The sequence below is a fragment of the Stegostoma tigrinum genome, chromosome 17 (assembly GCF_030684315.1).
Source record: "Stegostoma tigrinum isolate sSteTig4 chromosome 17, sSteTig4.hap1, whole genome shotgun sequence".
Lineage (NCBI taxonomy): Eukaryota > Metazoa > Chordata > Chondrichthyes > Orectolobiformes > Stegostomatidae > Stegostoma > Stegostoma tigrinum.
The window spans coordinates 4,054,995-4,076,045 of NC_081370.1; the positions used below are offsets into that span (position 1 = coordinate 4,054,995).

The window sequence follows — 21,051 nt, forward strand, 5'->3', positions numbered from 1 at the left end:
TGAACGGTATAATAGGTAATGTATTGGCATGGATAGAGGATTGGTTGACCAGTAGAAAGCAAAGAGTAGGGGTAAATGGGTGTTTTTCTGGTTGGCGGTCAGTGGCTAGTGGTGTGCCTCAGGGATCAGTGTTGGGACCTCAATTGTTTACAAATTACATGGATGATTTGGAGTTGGAAACGAAGTGTGGTGTGTCAAAATTTGCAAATGACACGAAGGTGAGTGGTGGAGCAAAGTACACAGAAGACACTGAAAGTCTGCAGAGGGATATAGATAGTCTAAGTGAGTGGGCAAAGGCCTGGCAGATGGAGTACAATGTTGATAAGTGTGAGGTCGTCCATTTTGGTTGGAATATCAGCAAAATGGACTATGTTTTAAATGGTAAAAAATTGCAGCACGCTGCTGTGCAGAGGGACTTGGGTGTCCTTGTGCATGAATCACTAAAAGTAGGATTGCAGGTGCAGCAGGTAATTAAAACGGCAAATGGAATTTTGTCTGTCATTGCTAGAGGGATGGAGTTTAAAAACAGGGAGGCTCTGCTGCAGCTGTATAGGGTCCTGGTGAGACCACACATGGAGTACAGTGTGCAGTTTTGGTCTTCTTACTTGAGAAGGGATATTAAGCACTGGAGGGGGTGCAGAGGAGATTCATTCGTTTGACTCCAGAGTTGAGAGTGTTGGATTATGAAGAGAGACTGAGTAAGCTGGAATTATACTCATTGGAATTCAGAAGAATGAGGGGAGATCTAACAGAAACATATTATATTATGAAAGGAATAGATAAGGTGGAGGCAGGGAGGTTGATTCCACTAGCAGGTGAAACTAGGACGAGGGGGTATCACCTCAAAATAAAGGGCAGCAGATATAGCACTGAGGTCAGGAGGAACTTCTTCACCCAAAGGGTTGTGAATCTGTGGAATTCCCTGCCCAGTGAAGCGGTTGAAGCTACCTCTCAGAATGTTTTTAAGGCAAGGCGAGATAAATTTTTGAACAGTAAAGGAATTAAGGGTTATGGTGAGAGGGCGGGTAAGTAGAGCTGAGTCTCAAAAAGATCAGCCATGATCTTATTACATGGTGGGGCAGTCTCGAGGGGCCAGATGGCCTACACTCTTAGTTCTTATATTCTTATGTTTTTCAACCCCATTCTCCTGCCTTTTCCCTGTAACCCTCTAGCCCCTTACTGTTCAAGAACATATCTATTTCTGTCTTAAATGCACTCAATGACTTGACCTCCACAAGGTTCTGCAGCAACGAGTTCCACAGATTCAACACCTTCTCACTGAAGACAATTTTCCTCATCTCAGCCCCAAAGAGATTTCCCTTCATTCTGAGGCTGTGCCCTCAGGTCCTAGTCTCTCCTACTAGTGGAAACATTTTCTCCATGACCACACGATCCAGGCCTCTCAGTATTCTGGAAGTTTCAATCAGGATCCCCTTCATCCTTCTGAACACAGAGTACTCAACTGCTCCTCATATGACAAGCCCTTCATCCCCAGGATCATTCCTGTAAACCTACTCTGCACCCCTCCCTCTAAGGGCAGCACATCCTTCCAGAGATATGGGGTCCAAAACTGTTCACAATATTCCAAATATGGTCTGTCCAGAGTATGATATAACCTCAGCAGTACATTTCTGCTCTTATATTCTAGCCATCCTGAAATGAATGCTAACTTTGCATTTGTCTTCCCAACATGCTAACTGAACCTGCATGTTAAGGGAGGTTGGTTTAGCTCAGTTAGTTGGTTGGCTGTGATGTCTCCCGCTAATGAGAGAGCAGCCCAATGATCTGGTAGACCATGGCCAGGATTGAAAATCCCAAAGGCTGTGTTGCTGGTGTGGCACTTGGGTTTAGGATATCTCATCTGGGAGTAGGAGAGGAAAGATCCAGGTGTCCAACAATAAAGGTAGAAAGGTGTAAAGAGAGTCTGCCGAGGGACTAGGACCAGCTGGGACTAAATTAAACAACAAAACCCAAAAACAAAGGTAGCAATCTCTGGAATATTACTTGACTGACAAGTAAATTGGCACTGGGTCAACAAGATTGAAGAGATAAACATGTAGCTCAAAGGTTTGTGCGGAAGAAATGGACTGGAATTCGTGGGACATCAGCACCAGTCCAGGGAAAGGAGGGAGCTGTTCCGATGGGGCAGGCTCCACTTCAATAATGCTGGAACCAGAGTCCAGCAGAATCACATAACCAGGGCTGTGGCTAAGGCTTTAAACTAAAGTGGAGGGGTGGGTTCACTTGCCTGGAAAGTTATGAAAATAATTTAAGAGGGGGTGGGCTTAGCAGACATTATTGATGTTTCCAGAACAAGTGGCAGGGCAGAAGGTATGGGAAGGGTCAGGATTCTAACTTCAGGCACAGCATATAATGGGGCAACTACGAGAAAGGAGGCAGTTAACACAGGGTCAAGGGTATTGTACTTAATTTCACACAGTATATAACATAAGGTAAAGTGAGGTTGTAGCCCAGATTGAAATGGGCAGGTACCATGTTGTGGGTATCACAGAGATGTGGCTGCAAGGGGATCGCGGCTGGGAACTTAGTCTCCAAAGAAACACATCCTATTGAAAGGACAGGTAGATGGGTAGAGGGGTGGGGTTGCCTTGTTAGTAAGAAATGAAACTAAATTAATAGAAAGATGTGGTGTAGAGTCTGAAGGTGCAGAGTCTGTGTCGACCTTTATGGGAGCTGTACACAGGCCTCCTAGCAGTAGTCAGGGTGTGGGGAAGAAAATAAATCAGGAGATAGAAAAGACATGCAAGCAAAGTACTATTACATTAATCACAGGGGACTTCAATGTACAGGCGGACCGGGAAAACTCAGGTTGGTAGCGAATCTCAAGAAGAGGAATTCATGGAATGTCTTTGCGGTGGTTTTTCAGAGCAGCGTGTGGTATCGGCCAGGGAATTGGGGATTTGGTGATGTGCAATGATGCAGACTTGATTGGGGAGTTTAAGGTGAAGGAACTCCTAGGGGACAGTGACCATAATGTAATAGAATTCAACCTGCAGTTTGAGAGGTAGAAGCTGGAATCAGATGTAGCAGTATTACAATTGAGTAAAGGTAACTACAATGACATGAGGGAGGAGGTGGCCAGATTTGTTTGGAAAGGGAGTTTAGCTGGGAAGATGGTGGGCAGCAATGGCAGGAGTTCCTTGGGTAATTTGGGAGGCACAACTGAAATTCATCCCATGGATGAAACATACTAAAGGGAGGATGAGACAAACAAAGGAAGTCAGGGACAGCATAAAAGCAAAAGAAAAAGCATATAACGTGGTGAAGATTAGTGCAAAGCCAGAGGACTGGGAAGCTTTCAAAAATCAAGAGAGGATAACTAAAAAAGCATATAGAGAGCAGAACATGGAATATGAGAGTAAGCTAACTATCAGTATAAAAGAACACCGCAATAGCTTGTTTTTTTGGATATGTAAAAGGTAAGAGAGAGGCAAAAGTAGATATTGGACTGCTGGAAAGTAAGGCTAGAGAAGTGGCAACGGGGAACAAAGAAATGGGAAAGGAACTGAATAGGTACTTTGCATCAGTCTTCATGGTGAAAGACAGCATCAGTGTGCCAGAACTTCAACAGAGTCAGGGGCAGAGGAGAGCGTAGTGGCCATCACTAAGGAAAAGGTCTGGGGAAACCGAAAGGTCTGCAGATGAATACATCGCCCACATCAGGTGGACTATACCCCAAGGATTTGAAGGACTTAGTTGAGGATATTGTGAGGGCATTGGTGGTGATCTTTCAGGAATCACTGGAGTCAGGGAGGATCCCAGAGGACTGGAAAATGGTTAATGAAACATCCCTGTTTAAGAAGGGAAGGAAGGCAGAAGACAAAAACAAAAACTATAGGTCGATCAGCTTGACTTTGGTCATTGATAAGATTTTACAATCCAATTAAGGATGAGTTTGTAGAGTGCTTGGAAGTGCCTGATAAAATAGGGATGAGTCAGCACAGCTTCGTCAAAGGGAGGTCATGTCTGACAAATTCATTAAAATTGTTTGATGCACAGGAGGTTGTAAAATAATTTTAAGAGGCCACTGTATTCGGGTCAACGTGCTGGCAAGGACAGAAGATTGGTCGACTGGAAAAAGGCAGAGAATGGGGATAAAGAGGTCTTTTTCAGGATAATAGTCAGTGACTAGTGGAATTCTGCAGAGGCCCTTGTTGGGGACCACAACTATTCTCTTTATACATGAATGATCTGGACAAAGGAACTGAGGGCATTGTTGCTAAGTATGCAGATGGTGTGAAGATAGTTGGGAGGACTGAGCATGGTGAAGAGGTAGAGAGGCTACAGAAGGACTTGGACAGCCTAAAAGCATGGGCAAAGAAATGGCAAATAGAATACAATGCGTTGAAATGTGAGGTTATGCACTTCTGTCGAAAGGATAGAGGCATAGACTATTTTGTAAACAGTGAAAGACTTGGGAAATCTGAAGCACTTGGGACTAGGTGTGCATTTATTTCAAAGACTATGTCAGAAAGACTTTAGATTGGTCACTCATTTTTCATTCTTGACTTACACTGTTGCTCTGTCATACTTGAGTGTAGCATCAGGCCCAGGCCACTCTGTAAGCTGTTCACAGTGGTGGCCTGTCTGTAAATGTCACTTTGTTTTAGCTCAAATTTAACAGACAGAACGATTAAAACTTGAAGCACCTGCTTCTCTTCCTGAACCATCATGGTAATCTGCTGCTGTTTTCATCCTGGAAGTCCTTTGCTTAGCTTTGGGATCCTGCTTGTGCTCCCTAATTGACTACTAAACTGGATATCCCAGGGAAAACTTCAATGCAGGACTGTTGTGCAGTTGCACACATCTGACTAACATTCCAACTTGATGATGGGATTCAGCAAGACACATGGGAGTTGCTGACCAAAGAACGCTGTTGGAGAACTGGATCATTGGCTGTGACCGAAAAATCACAAGGCCACCAGCTGGTGGACGCCACCAGAGCCCCTGCAATTGGGAATACCTGTAGAAGAGTCGCCATAGCGTCAGCTGCTAGGAACACCATTAAAATCGCAAGGCTAAATGTTACTATTTTTCACTGCGCTTCTCGACATTAGCAGAAATAACTCATCTATTTCAAGTGTCTATCATTTTGTTTCAATTACTGTTTCTTCATTAAAGTGTTGGAAAAGCAACAGCCCACTGTGGGTACAAGAGATTGAAGTTGACCTTTATTGATGAGAAAAAAAATTGGCTAACTTCACAGCAACAGGCACATGTACAACAGGCATGAATAAGGGTACAGCTTTGACAATGCTTTTCCAAATAATCAAATAATATTCAGGCCGATGGAATCCGTCATGAAGTTGCTGTAAAAGCCTATTTGACATGTTTCTTATTTAATTGACAAGTTAACTAGCATTCCTGGGCAGATGGAAGTCTTCTCATTACTTCATAAAGAAACCCTTTAACTGGAACAGACCACCTTCCACATTAGAATTCATTGGGGATGCTTCCCATTCAAGCCTCCTTTGCATTACATATTTACTTCTGTCTGTCAGATTATGGATTCACTTTTCTTTGTGAAACAATAATTCACGTTTTGAACGAGATCTGTCAAACTACCAAGCTTCGTCAGTTGCCAGAACTCCACAAAAGATCTTAATGAATAGTACAAGAAAGAACAATGCTTTTGGTTTTATTTATTGTGTATGTACAGCTCATAGGCTAAAGCTTTGTCAAATATGTAAACGTGCACTGTCAGCAAGACAAAGCTAGAGACAAGTGGCAATAGTTACTGTCTTTGAATTCCTTACTGTACATCCAGACAAGCTAAGTGTGTATCCATCAATGACTTAAAGGAGAGGACGAGCAGGCTGAGTGCCAGGCACCATTATTCAAGTCTGATGCTTAAATAGAGGACCACTGACCCCGAAGAGACCTCAGATATTCACAATAGGTCAGGGGTGAGAGTGCACAAGCTGTTCTCCATGGCTGTACGACACTGATCCAGGTAACCGTTGGCAACAAGAACATGCCCCCAGTTCCTGCCTGATATCGGAAAATGTTTCCACGTCTGTCCTTGCATGAGCCCGAGTAGCTCTGTAGTTTGATGAATACACTGTCGTTGCAGTCCAGAAAGCTTGCCAAGGTTGACCAGAGTGGATCACGCTACTGAGGGAAGGGCAATAAAACTTTGAAAGGTTTTAAAAAGTTCAGATCATTTCAAAGTTGCAAGCTATATTAATTGATCACATGTGAAAAAGGAAATAAATTTGAGGGAATAAAAACTATAAAAGGGGAAGTCAATTATCGGCTGTAGACTTTTAACCAATGGCTACAAAACCACACGTGCAACATGGCAAAACTAAAGCAGGGGAACGGACTGTTTTCTCACAAATGAAGAGCTGCCATTTCATAAGTGGATCACTGAACATTAATCCTAGCACGAGATCTTTAAGGAGCAGGGAGGGGCAGAAAATCAAGCGAAGGAAAAGACCTGTTTTGAACACTAATAGAAAAACAACTCCAAAGCCTTTTAACCTCCGTGGAGAGAGATTTTATCTTTGCATGAGAAGGCTAGATTGCCATGTGCTGCCAAGATTCCTTATCTGGGATCTCTGGCGACGGCTCATATGAGTTAAATAAGCTAAAGTATGGATTTTTTTCGCCATAATGATTGTAATAATTCAGCTCCAGACAACAGCTTGTACAAAGTTATGGAAAATAAAAACAAAAGAAAACCAAGGTTCCAGAACGTTATTAATTGGACTTAAATCTCTTCGTAACGGGAACATTACTCCACAGGCAAGAAAAACTCTTAAGTCAGATCAGAGCTGTGTCCAAATTAGAGTCAATTATTCTTTTTCTTCTGCCAGCCATTCATTTCATTCCTCTAATCCACAGAACAGTTAATCACAATTCAATCTTAAAACAAGAAAGGGGAAGATGGTGACACAGTGGCAGTGTTACTGGGCTAACAATCCAGCAGACCAGGCAAATTCGCAGGAGCCATGGACTAAAATCCAGCAGCAGCTTGTGCTATTAATAAAATCTGGAACTTAAAGCTAAACTTCAAAAACCATCTAGTTCACTGACACCGTTCTGAGGAGGAATTCTGCTCTCCTTACCTGCTCCGGCCTCCAGGTGACTCGAGATTCAGTAATAGTGATAATGGGAACTGCAGATGCTGGAGAATCCAAGATAATAAAATGTGAGGCTGGATGAACACAGCAGGCCCAGCAGCATCTCAGGACCTGTCCATCTTCCCTGGACTGACCTATCCCCTCCCTACCTCCCCACCTATACTCTCCTCTCCACCTATCTTCTTTTCTCTCCATCTTCGGTCCGCCTCCCCCTCTCTCCCTATTTATTCCAGAACCCTCTCCCCATCCCCCTCTCTGATGAAGGGTCTAGGTCCGAAACGTCAGCTTTTGTGCTCCTGAGATGCTGCTTGGCCTGCTGTGTTCATCCAGCCTCACATTTTATTATCTAGATTCAGTAATGTAGTTAACTCTTTGAAATCGCCTTGCAACTCATTCATTTCACTGACAGTTGGGAATGGGCAAAAAAATGCTGGCCTTGCCCGTGATTGTTCTTATGTGGGATGCAGGCAAAAATAAACACAGAACATCAACATTCTCTCTTGCTAAAATGAAACCGTTTTATCATCGAAAAACCACGACGATAGGGAAGGTGGTTTACAGAGGGATAGGGAAGGACTCTTTTGGTTATTGTATGAAACAACATCACAGGAACAAGCATAGCTCTCTCAGTTCCCAAATTCAGTTCTTCTATAGTTCATACCCAATCAAACCTCAACTTCATTTACTAACCTTTCTTCCATATTTCTTGATAGACTTACATAGTAATTAATCACTTTCAGTCTTTATAATTTATTGGCCTTTTGAGGGGAGAGAGTCCCAGATTTCCATGAGCTGTTGCGTGATAATAAGAGAGCGAAACTGGACAAAGCTCTACGCAGGTGAGGATGGCCTCTTGTCCATTTGATCTGCTATGGGCAGCATGCAAATTTTGTGCTGCCTGTGATTTGTTTTCAATTGCAGTATGGAGCAAGTGTTAGTCACACTGTGCAGAGGCTGTGTGCCTGAACAGGGGATGAAAACCATAAGAGGGGAGTACAAGCTAAACCTATTTAAGAGACTGTAAACGTGGCCAACGCAGGTTCTGGAAGTCATTCGAAAAGTAATTTTGAAGGCACTTCCAGGCAAAGGGGGTGGGGATACAATGTGGCAGGTGAATGTTCAGGGACACAAGAGCCAAGTCAGTTTTGGCTCAGAAACCTGTCTTTGAGGAGAAGCTGATTAAAGTTCACACTTTCCTTGTGTGGAATCCTTAACTCATTTGGAGAAGGGTCTTTTGTCCACTAAGAATAAGGAGGGTTGAGGAGAGAGGCAGATCAGTTGAAGTGTGGAACTCACTTAGACAATTCAATGCAGTCTTCACAGAAGCAGCTGGTTATCCTGGGAAGAGATATCTGGAGTTTGTATTAAAGGTCTCCTCTGCACTGCAGGGAAATGAGAAGGGTGGAGGCCTGGGCCCTAGGGCTGAGGTGCCCCTCACTGTATAGATATCAACCTGCACCTAGTGTTGGAGGGTGAGAGGGAGAGGAGGGAGGCCCTCCTCCCAATGGTTGGAAAGAAGGGGGCAAAGTTATTGTACAGCTAGAGCACTTCTGTTGTCATGGTCATCTCCTTCTCTCCTGAAGCTCTTTCCTTCCTCTCTCAATGAGCTGTCTTCTTCCTGTACCAAAACCTTCATTGTTACCACATCCCCTTCAATTGAAAATCTCCATTAATCACAATTTAGAGCTTGCATACCTTCACTTTGCACTCACACATATTAACACTGTCTCATATCCACAACTCGCAGCCTGTGTATGCTGCCAGCTGTTTAGTCATCTTAGACACATCATCCTATCTTATTGCATGACACTCATAGCTACACTTCCCCTTATAGAACATACAGCATGGAAACAGACCTTTTGCGACAACCATTCCATGCTGAGCATAATCCCAAACTAAAGCAGTCCCACCTGTCTGCTCCTCGCCCATATCCTTCCAAACCTTTCCCATTTGTGTACATATTCAAATGGTTTTTAAATGTTCTAATTGTACCCACATCCACCACTTCCTCTCAAAGTTCATTTCACACATGATTACCCTCTGTGTTAAAAAAAAAGCCCCTCATATTTTTAAAATTTCTCTCCTCTCACCTTAAGAATGTGCCCCCTAGTCTTGAAATACCCCATCCTAGGGAAAACACAATTGCCATTAACTCTACCTATACCCTCCTTCATTTTGTGAACTGTTATCAGGTTGCCTCTCCATCTCCTAGTAAAAAAGTCCCAGGCTACTTTATAACTCAAACCTTCCATATGCAGCGACAGCCTGGTAAATCTCTTCTGAATCCTCTTCAGCTTAGTAATATCCTTCCTGTAACTGGGTGACAAGCTGGACACAGTACTCCAGAAGAGGCCTTACCAATGTCCTCACCAATCTCAACATGACTTCCCAACTCCTACACTCAAAGGATTTAGCAATGAAGGTGAGCGTGCCAAATGCCTTTTTAACCATCCTGCTGCAAACTTCAGAAGAATTATGTACCTTGACCGTTAAATTGCTCTGTTCTACAACACTACCCAAGGCCTTACCACTGACTGTGGGAGCCCTACCCTTGGTGTACAACTGGGGGTAGCAGTGCCACCAGTGAGGACAAGCATGGTTGCATTTTTTTTACAACTGTGTAAAAGGCACTGGTTCCATTACTGCTGTACGTCCATGTGGGGCAGAAACAAGCACAAACAGATTCCACCTTTCCATCTCTTTATAGCCCCACCCTTGTGCCTTGCTCCTTTCAGCTACTCAAGAACTGCAACCTATACGGACAATTTTCACACTGCAACTTCTTGAAGAGCAGGACAGAATTTTGAAGAAAATTCATACTGGACATGAAACCCTAACTGCTTTTTTTTTCTCCATAGTTGTTGCCAGGTCCGCTGAGTTTCGCCAGCACCCTCTGGTTTTGCTCCGTGTCTGATGTTAATCATTGACTTGCGAGTATTTCTGTCGCCATGCTGATTTCCTTTTCATACAAATGTTCTTGAAGCCTGGCTCTAGAGGGAATGGGTTTCATACACTGATAAATCTTTCTTTATTTGTGGCCCAATGTGATAAATAGGCTTCACGGAACATTCTAGGATCTATTTTTAAGCTTATGCGAGCTGCCCTTGGCTGAGTGAGACAAGTTAAGTTTCAATTTTAACGTGAAGTGGTTTGTCACTCCTGGGAAGACCGTCTTGGAGCGGGATGGCTGCATGCAGCAACACTACTGAGAAGAGAAGGTTAAAGTGAATTAGGACCTTCCAGTGAAGAATCAGCGTTGACTCCAGACCAGATGAAAATCCAGAATTGCCCACTTAAGCTGAGCGCAGTGAAGCTCAGGTGTACAATAGCTCCAGGAACAATCTATTACCGTTTCAGTTTAAAAACTAAGTCCCGAGTGACTTAAACCTATGGAGGTTTTTGATTTAGGGATAGTGGCGTAAGTTTTATACAAGTGGTGTTTTGGATTGCAGGAATAGTATTATGAGAACTTTACCGTGGTGTTTTAGATAGTAAATAAAAGATGTTTTCCTTATTTCAGATTCATAAGGGATTTTTTGGAATAAAGTGATTATACTTTTAATATGTGTTTATAATATTTGAATTTGTATTACGTGCAGATACTATGAATCATTCATTTTATTTCTGCTCCCTTTGTAATAAACTTCGATTTTGTTAAGCACTTGATCATATTGAGAGACTGCATCATTGAAAACAAAACAAAATAAAACATGATCCATCAAGCCAGATTCATGGCCGGGATTTGACTTGTCCAGTAATAATGTGTGCAGACAGAAGAACACAATGCTCAGAGAGTCTGGCTAGGCATTACAGCAGTCCAACTGGCTGAAGTATGGCTGGGCTGGCAGAGTACACAGCAAACATGTCCACAGTAAATGGATTTGGTCTGAGGAGCTTGGGTTCAAAGTAAATAAGCCAGATGTAATTTGTAGATTATTGCCTGAGCTATGAGCAAATGGGCACGAGGGTAAATAAGATCAGAGAGATAAAATCACGGTTCCAAGTCTGGTGTGGGAGAAAAATATTCCAGTTTATGGCATTCATGCCATTTCTGGAGAATATGGGAGCTGTACCACTGGGGCAGTAAAAAAACTGTTTCAGTGCTGCGTCCAGAGTTCTGGCAACTCATAACTGGGACAACAGAGGGGGTTTCAAATTAAACATGAAAAGAAAGGGAGCTCATGAGGAAAGACATTCAGAAAGCAAAGGAAATGACAAAGTTAATCCAAATTTATACCCTGTTGTATTATGACACCAAAGAGTGCAATAAGAAGGCACAAAACACATGACCAAAGGACTGCACTGGCAGATATGGCCAAAGGTTGCAAAAATGGTAAAAAGGACAGAAATTCAAGGTTCCTGTATCAAACTGCATGTAGCATTTGTAACAAAACTGATGGATGGTTAGCCCAGATAAAAAATAAATATTCACAACCTGATTGCTATTACAGAGACATTGTTGCAATTCAACTAGAGCTGGGGCCTGAACATTGGTTACGTTTCAGGAAAAAAAACAGAGAGCTTGGGAAGAATGGTGCCTTAGCTCTGTTAATTAAGGATGATATTGGAACAACAGTGCGAAATGACCTTAGCTTTAAAGAGCAAGATGTAAAAACCTCTTTTGGAGAAACAGGAAAGATATCAGAGGTGTGAGTAATTTATAAGCCCTTAACAGTAATTACATTGTAAGAGAGACTACACAGGAATAAATAAGTGAGGCATTTAAGGAATGTACTGCAATAATCATGGGTGACTTTACAAGTAGATTAAGCAAAGCAGTTTGGCAATGGTAGTGTAGGAAGGGAGGTCATAAACTGTACTCAGGGCAACTTCTTAGACTGGTATAAGATAACACAGTGTGGAGCTGGAAGATCACAGTAGGTCAGGCAGCACCAGAGAAGCAGGAAAGCATTTCTGAAGAAGGGTCCCAACACGAAACGTCAGCTTTCCTGTTCCTCTGATGCTGCCTGGCCTGCTGCGTTCCTCCAGTTCCACACTGTGTTATCTCAGACTCCAGCATCGGCAATTCTTACTATCTCTTCTTAGACTAGTACATTTCAGAGCTGACTGGAACCAGACTATTGTACATTGCATAATATGCAAATAGAAAGGATTGATCAAAAACCTCACGACAAAGGAGGTATAGGTGACAATGATCATAATATGATAGAATTTCCCACATAGTTTGAAGGACAGAAGTGTATGGCTAAAGTTAGAATTTTACACCGCAGTGTAATAGTAAAGTTACAAAGGTAATGTTGGCTAAGGTGAATGAGGAACCGAGGTGAAAATGTAACAGTAATGCAGATATTTAAGGAGATATTTAATAATTTTCAGCAAACAGTTATTCCAATGAGAAAAGAAGATTATTTCAGAAAACTGTATCATCTGTGGCTAAATAATGAAGTTAAAGATAATACCAAATTGAAAAAATACTAAAAATTCTGTGATGATTGGGTCAGAAGATGAGGCAGGTTTTAAGAACCAGTAAAAATGAAAATAAATGAATGACCCAAGTATTAAGAAAAACAGAGAAATTAACATACGAGAGAGATCTTCCTAGAAAAACAAGATATTTAGAGTTGCAACAAGTATTTAAAAAGAAAACAAAGAAACAAAAGCATAACTAAAGCAATTATTCACCTTCGCTGACCAAACCTGGAGAATTGATAATGAAAAGCAAGGAAATGGGTGGGAGAACGGAGCAGATATTTTGTATCAGAGATAATGGGAACTGCAGATGCTGGAGATTCCAAGATAATAAAATGTGAGGCTGGATGAACACAGCAGGCCAAGCAGCATCTCAGGAGCACAATATTTTGTGCCTGTTTTCATTGTAAAAGACGTTTCTACAAAATCTTTAAAAATCAAGAACCAAAAGGCAGGGAGGAAAGTAAAACAGTCACTATCAATATTTTAAAGATAGAGTGAAAGTCCAACAGGTCCTCAAGTGCTGCTACTGTGTATTCTGGGCTCTCAAAATCAGTTTTCAATGGCTTTGTGCATGGGAAATTGTATCTCACTGACTTGATTCATAACCAAGTTAAACACATGTTTGATATACAGGAGAGGAAAGGGTTATGGACAGCATACAGGAGGGTGGAGTTAAATCCACTATCTGATCGCCCATGATCTCATCGAATGGTGGAAGAGGTTTGAGGGTCTGCTCCTGCTGCTATATCTTACGATTTTGTAAGCTTTCTGCAATCATTGTCAAACGTGATGATCGAGAACGTGATAAGCAGAGGGCTCACCAAAGGCTGCTGACCTTTTAATTTAATTCCTTTATTTTTCTGATTAAAATTAAGAAGAAACAAAAACAGAAGTTGCTGGAAAAGCTCAACAGGTCTGGCAGCATCTGTAAAGAGAAACCAGAACTAATGTTTTGCGTCCAGTGACCCTTTCTCAGAACTGCTGAGTTTTTCGAGCAATTTCTGTTCTTGTTTCTGATTTGCAGCTTCCACAGTTCTTCTGGTTTTTATCAGAATTAAGAAGGACATTAATGTTAACTATTACCTTATTTCGTTATTTTTCTACTTATTCTATGAATATAATGCTTAAACTTTAACTCTGTTTCCTTTATTACTCTGTACCTAAGTTTTTTGTATCTCGGCACCTTTGTACCTAAGATGGTGCCATTATGCACTTTTCACCGTACTCCTGTACTTGAGTATGCATGACAATAAAAATCTAAATTAAAAAAAAACTCTAAAAAAAATCTAGACAGCCCATCCAGAAAGGGGCTGTCTGCTTCCTCTCTGCTCCTCATTCCGAGTTGGTCACCCTATCACTGGTGCACAGTCGATGTGCTCTTGATGTCAACTTCAGTAACATTCAATGAGTCTACAGGAATCTTGATATGCGGTCTGTTAAAGTACACAGCAGGCCTCCTCCGGAGAAGTACAGGCACTGGAAACATTTTTTGAGCTGACTGTCTTCTACATCATGTTGTGTTGCTATCTGTGTGGTGTCCGTGTGTACTTTGGTTGCTTGCCTCATGTGAGTCATGTGGTCTGAGAATAGCCCTTTCCAACATCTAGCCAACCTCATGTTTGTCGTGTTGAGGGCTGGAGTGGACTGGCACATGGCTGCATCCAGGATACTGGGCTTTGCCCTGCAATGGCATGTAGCCAATGGCTGCACAGCGACAGGCCATAGAGGAAATAGAATCATAGAGGAGAATCCCTACAGTGTGGAAACAGGCCCTTTGGCCCAACAGGTCCACACTGACCTATACAGCATCCCACCCAGATCAATCCCCTTATTAAACCCACCTCATCTACACATCCCTGAATACTATGGGCAATTTAGCATGGCCAATTCACCCTAGCCTGCACATCTTTGGACTGTGGAAGGAAACCGGAGTACTCGGAGGAAACCCACGCAGACATGGGAGAAAACTCCACACAGCCACCTGAGGGTGGAATCAAACCTGGGTCCCTGGCGCTGTGAGGCAGCAGTGCAAACCACTGAGCCACTGTGCCGCCTCCTACACTACCTTTTCGTGGCATTCTGCCTCAAGGGTTGAAATCAGTGAACGCACGTGCCATCAAGAACACATTACAACACGGTGAAGTCTGCAATCTTACACAACCATCTACGCACTCTTCCAGCTTCCTTCTGGACAGAGAGAATTAAATTTATGCGGCTTTCAGGAAATGCAGAGCCTCAGTCATCTCCCACAATTACGAGAGATTTGGCAAACTGGGGCACGTTGCAAATAATGTAGAATCCAGTCAAAAAAGGAGCCAGAGAAATAAACTTTCATAGTCACAGTTACGCTTATAGCCACTGGCAATGCCATCCTCACCCTGCTGTCAGATTGGTGTTGTGGCTGCAGCAGGTGGCAGGGTTCATGAAGGGTGACCTTAGTGAATTGGAGATGTCTGATACATGCCTCTGTGCTGTGGCTAACGTAGGAGAATGGCTGTCTGAATACTCTTGGTTGATGATGGCTTCCCTGCTGAAAGCCCTCAGAACTTCAACCCATTACCCCATTCTCCTCCTCTTCTAGCAGTTTTTCATGCTCCGTGCAACCTCTGCTTATTCTGTGTTGCAAGGGGTTGAATTCTGCCGGATCCTTTCCCCGTTGAACACATGTCTAGCTGTGTGGGTTTAAAGAGAAGGTGTTGCCGTTGTAATACTGAAACTTACCATGATAGTAGTTCTGCCACCAATTCATTGTTAAATGTCACAGTCGTCCTACCCTGCACACTGCCAGTTAATATTCCCTCTGCTTGTTTTAAAGCCCTTATCGAAATAACATCCCATGTGGCTCACAGCTGAACTGCGTGTGCTTGTCATGGATACCATTTTGGGAGGCGAGGCAGTACTGGTGGCATCAATTAACTGGGCGCTAAGGAGTCAAATCATACAGATGCAATTTCTATTTTTACTACTCAAAAGGCCTATCTTTCATTTTAGCCTCACGTATCACATGGAAAATTTCTCCACTGGAAGAAACAGTTTCATTTTTATTTACTTTACATAATTATTCGTTAATTTGAAAACATCGATAAAAGCAATCCCCACATTTTTAAACTCGTTAATGCATTCACATATGTAGCTACCATTTCTAGTGAAATTTTATGTATTTCCAGGACAATTCAAACACTAAACAACTGAAACCTTTGCAAGATATTAACAATGTCATAACACAGCTTACAGAGAAACCTACCCAAGGGTATCGCTCATTTCATTAAAAATGGACTGAATGCATCAGCTAAAGGAAAAGCCAAACTGAGTGATTGTTCTGCACGATGATGTGCACAACAAGAATTAGGTTCTTCTGTTTTTCTTGCTTTATGAGATGCTGTGCCATTGCAATTGTTTTTATTGGTAAACTTATGGCGCATGTCATATCATGCTTCCCATCAAATTACCTTATACAAAACCAACACTGCTATGATAACAAAGAGCATGTGGTTGAAATGGTACGTACTTGGTGCTCCTGGCAGTCCAATGTTGTTTATTGCACTACAAAGCATGTGGATGATTTAATTATTTGGATGGCCAAATGGTTTGAATCAAACAATATCAATAAACAGTACAAATAACAGTTTGGTTCTGAAAACAAACTTATGCACAAGTTAGTTCAAGAATGCAACTTTGAATTGACTATTTAAGGAATTCAGAGTTTATTGTCCATCCCTATATGCCCAGGGGGCAGTTCACAGTCAACCACATTGCTGTGGGTCTGGAGTCATATGTAGGCCAGACCAGGTAAGGATAGCAGGTTCCTTCCCTAAAAGGAGACAAAACAGATGGCTTTGTGGTCATTAGATTCGTAATTCCAGACATTTTACTGAGTGCAATTTCTACCATCTGCCATGGCAAGATTAGAACCTGCATCCCTGCAATCAGCGATAATACCACCAGGCCATGGCCTCCCCACATCCAGAATGAGAGCAAAACCTGTGACTACAACAATGTAGTTATATACAACATGATAAACACTGAAAAAGGAAGCTAAGTTGCCTCTAATGAACATTGCAAAATGCCTTCCTAAAGTCACTACCAGATATCCCACTTCACACTGTGCTGATCCTGACTGCAATGTGAGCCTTTCCTTTGGACTATTGACTATGCCAAGTTGAGGCTTGATGACCACAGTGTGAGAAGTAGTTATTGGCTTGTTGTATCTGAAGTGATAGCGCAGGTGTGACTGCCAGAAGATCCTCATAGTGACAAGCACTTCTGCCCCTCTGGTTGTGTGTCTACCCAGGAAGGGCAACCAAGAGCTGGGCTGCAACACTAATGAGATTAAGGGTGGAAAACTCTTTGAGAAACATCACTCTGAGACATGGCAGACCAGGTGCCATAAATCTCACCTGACAAATCACCAACTGAAAGTGGGAAATTTCCAACCCCAGCTTAGTCAATTTCTTAGAATTCTTTGAAGAAGTAATCCGCTGCGGACAAGAGCGAGCCAGTGAATGTAGGGAACTTTGATTTTCAGAGATATTTGGAAAACAAAAAGGTTATGATGCATAAGGACGGAAGGAAGTTTGGCTGTCTCATAAGAAAAAGAGACGAGATAATTGGGACAGTTTCTAGTGAGGCGATGTCATGAATGTTGTGCCACAGGGATGAATACCAGAGTGTCTACTCTTGACGATTAAATAAATGACTTGGATGAAGGGACCTAAGATACATATATACTTTTTTCCTGATAATACAAAGATGGGGAGAAAAATAAGTTGTGAGCAGGACATAAGGAGGTAACAAAAAATATACAGAGGTTAAATAAATGGTCAAAGAAGTGACAAATGGAGTATAATGTGAAATTGTCCATTTTGTCAGGCAGAATATAAATGTATTTTTTAAACTGTGAGAGATTGCAGAGCTCAGAGTTACAGAGGAATCTGTATGTCCTCATTCATGAATCACACAATGTTAGCATGCAGCTACAGCAAGTCACAAGGAAAGCTAACAGAATGTTATCATTAATTGCAAGGAGAATTGAATACGTAAATATGGAGGTTATGCTTCAGTTATGCTACATATTAGTGATACCATATCTTGAGTACTGAGTACACCATCAGATTTTTTTCTAAAGGAAGGATGGAAATGCATTGCCAGTAATTCAGAGATTTACTAGATGAATACCTGGACTGGTTGGGTTGTCTGCTGAGGAATGTTGGACAAGCTAGGCTTGTATCCATTAGATCCAGATAGAAGATCTTGTTTAGAGTTGTCAAGATCCTGAGGAATCTTGACAGGCTGGATGTTTTCTCATGTGGGAGAATCTAAAACTAATTTAAAAATAAGGTATCACCCATTTGAGACTGGGATGTGAACTTTTTTTATTCTCACAGTGTCACAAGCCTTCTCTGCTGTAAAAAGTGGTGGAAGTAGAGCCTTTGAATATTTTTAAATCATTAGTAAATAAATTATTGATAAGCAAGGGGGTGAAAGTCATCAGGGCTAGGCAAGAGTTTGTGGTAACCAGATCAACTATAATCTTTTTGCATGGTATAACAGGTTGGAGGGGCAAGTGGCCCACTCATTTCATATAGTGATGATGCAAAGTTTGAAATAAAATAAAAATTCTAATTGTTTCAGCTAAAACTTTATATTGAAAGCTTACGTTCCAACCGTCGATTATATTCAGAGGAGCAGGAAAGCTTGACGTTTCGGGTCAAGACCCTTCTTCAGAAAGAGCATTTCTGAAGAAGGGTCCCCACCCGAAACATCAGGCTTTCCTGGTCCCCTGATGCTGCTTGGCCTGCTGTGTTCATCCAGCTTCACACCGTGTTATTTCTAACAAGCTCACCTGTTTTATTGTAGACTTTAGCATCAATAGCACTGAGGTAAATAATCAGTTACTTTTGTGCTCTTAAGATGCTGCTTGGCCTGCTGTGTTCATCCAGCTCCACACTTTGTTATCTCGGATTCTGCAGTTCCTATTATCTCTAATGAAGCAGTTCATTTGCTTTTCACGATTGAGGCTGAAGCACAAGTGTTAACCAGGTGTGTGTGAGGACATGTTCAGACAATGCACGAGGGTCATTTCAAATCACTCAAGAACACAAAAGATGTGGCAGTCTCATTGTTTATACAAATCACAGGCACTCCTTCAATACAGCATTGAAAGTTTCATTTTGGGTTGCCTGGGCCTCGATTAATAACTTCTATCTTTGTTTTCAAATCCCTGCTTGGGTTCATCCGTCCTTATCTCTGAGATCTCCGCAAATCCAATAGTCTGTTGAAAGCTTAGCATTCTGGCATCTTGGCAGCGGAATAGGCCCTTAAGCTCCCTAAACTGTCTTTTTACCTCGTGCTCATCTTTTAAGGCATCCCTCAAGGCTTTTTAAGGAAGCTTATTGTCACTTACCCAATATTTCCTTGAGTAAACTGGCATCAAATTTTATTTACTAGCTGGTCAAGAGAACCACCTTGGGATATTTTTCTACGTTGAGGACGGTACTTAAATGCAAGTTGTTACTGTAATGTGACAAGACTCAAATCTTTGGAGTGAGGTTTTAAGCCTCAAACGCCCTTGAGACTTAGGGGTGAGAGTGCTGCCAACTGAGTGAAGAGTAACACCACATTAAAAGGTTAAATGTCAGGTAGGAACGCTATTTTAACACTGGACATGAGAAGGCAACTCCAGCGGACCTGCCAGCTGTGACCACTGAGGCTTGGATTAACAGCTGAGCCCTCTAGAAAGGGAGTGGTGCTGCCTGAGAAACCGAGCAAACATTTGCACCGAAACAAAGCCTGACCAAGTGGGCAAAGATCAAACATAACTTCAGTCCCTAAAGAGTATATGGGTTTATTTGTCAAACTGCTCAGTTGTGGCAAATGCAATAGTGACCATTAATGATGCTGCAGACGACGCAAAAAATGGCTATAGAAAAGAAAGAGAAGCACAAGAGACACATTTTGAACTAAATGTTCTTTGAGTAATCATCTTTGACTTTCTAAAGCAAATAGAGCATTGCTCCAAAGTCACACAAGTCTTTTATTTTAAATATGATAAGCATATAAAGTCAAAATAAACAAACACATTGCACTGACTTCTGACACTGACGTCAAGCAGAAAAAAAATGGCTTGCCTTTAATACTAAGCTTTTGTTTTGTGAAGCTAGAAAGTCAGGCTTGATATCTAACAACACTCAAGAAATCTCCCAGGGCTCCCCATCTCTAACAGTGTGATTTAAAAGTGAGAACATCAGAGAGATTCACATAGTATTCTCTCCCAAATCCAAACCAACCCCACAGTCTTATTACATCCAGGTGGTTATAGAGGAATCTATGACACCTACCTGAACATAAGAGGGGATCTTCCTGATGGCCCAACCAATTTGTATCTCACAATCAATATCAAAAATAAATTTTCTGGCTATTTGTATCAATATACAGTGATCATTAGTATTTGCATTCTGGAAATGGGCTACCATGTCCAATGGATCTGCCACACAAACTCTTCCCACCTTTTTCCATCTAATCTTATCACACATAATCTTCAATTCTTCTCTCCCCCTCAAAAACACCTGTGCTGGCCACATCATCAGCACCTTGCATAAGCAAGTTCCACTTTTCAACCACTTTGGGAGGAAAAAGAATTTGCTACAAATCCCTTTACGATTTATTCGTGGCTAACTTGTATTGATGTCCAGCAGCTTTATCTGCAAGTGATCTTGGTTATAACATGCCCTCAAAAATCCCTGCATAGTCTCGATTACTTTGATCAGGTCGCCGTTCAAGTCGTCGCTTATCAAGAAAGAGTACCTCCAGGCTATTTAATCTTCACCAATACGTTTAACCACTCATCTGAGTTAAACAGAATATTGTCTGTTTAGCTGGATGAGTGCAACTCCAACAGCACTCAAAAGACTTAATACCATCCAGGACAAAGCAGCCCAATTGTTTGGCACCAAATCCACCATCCCAACATTCACCAATGAAGCAACGTGGGAGCACTTACAAGTTCCCCTCCAAGCCACCCATCGTCTTAACTTTGCACTCCTGCCTACCAGCACGGTATGTGATCCTACACCCCAAGGATCATAGCAGATCAAGATGGCAGCAGACCACCACTTCATTCTCAACTGCCATTAGGGAAGGACAGTAAATGCTGGTCCAGTCAGTTACACCCACACCCCAGAAACAAATAGAAAAATTCCTACAGCCCCCTTCTACTAAGTTGTTGTCAAACTGATTCGGTAGCCCATTTATGCTGTCTGAGGTGCTCGTTATTTTGGAAATGCTTGCAACACCCCTCTGGCTTAATCCAAGGATATACCTCAATAAATTAAAAATTAAATAATATTCCGATGTACCTAATGTAAATAATTTTGCCCAAAAAAGCTGCATCCCATTGAACTTTATGAACTATGATTACTTGGTTTCCAAAATAAAACAAAGAACTGTGGATGCTGGAGATCTGAAACAAACAGACACAAAGTGCAAGTGAAACTCAGCAGGTCTGGCAGCATCT

General features: G+C 41.9%; 1 protein-coding gene across 5 annotated transcripts in view; it reads right to left on the minus strand.

The window, feature by feature from the left end:
* LOC125459567 (potassium voltage-gated channel subfamily KQT member 1) overlaps positions 1–21,051 on the minus strand; it is a 676,985-nt gene that overhangs the window by 444,367 nt on the left and 211,567 nt on the right. The window lies entirely within an intron of this gene.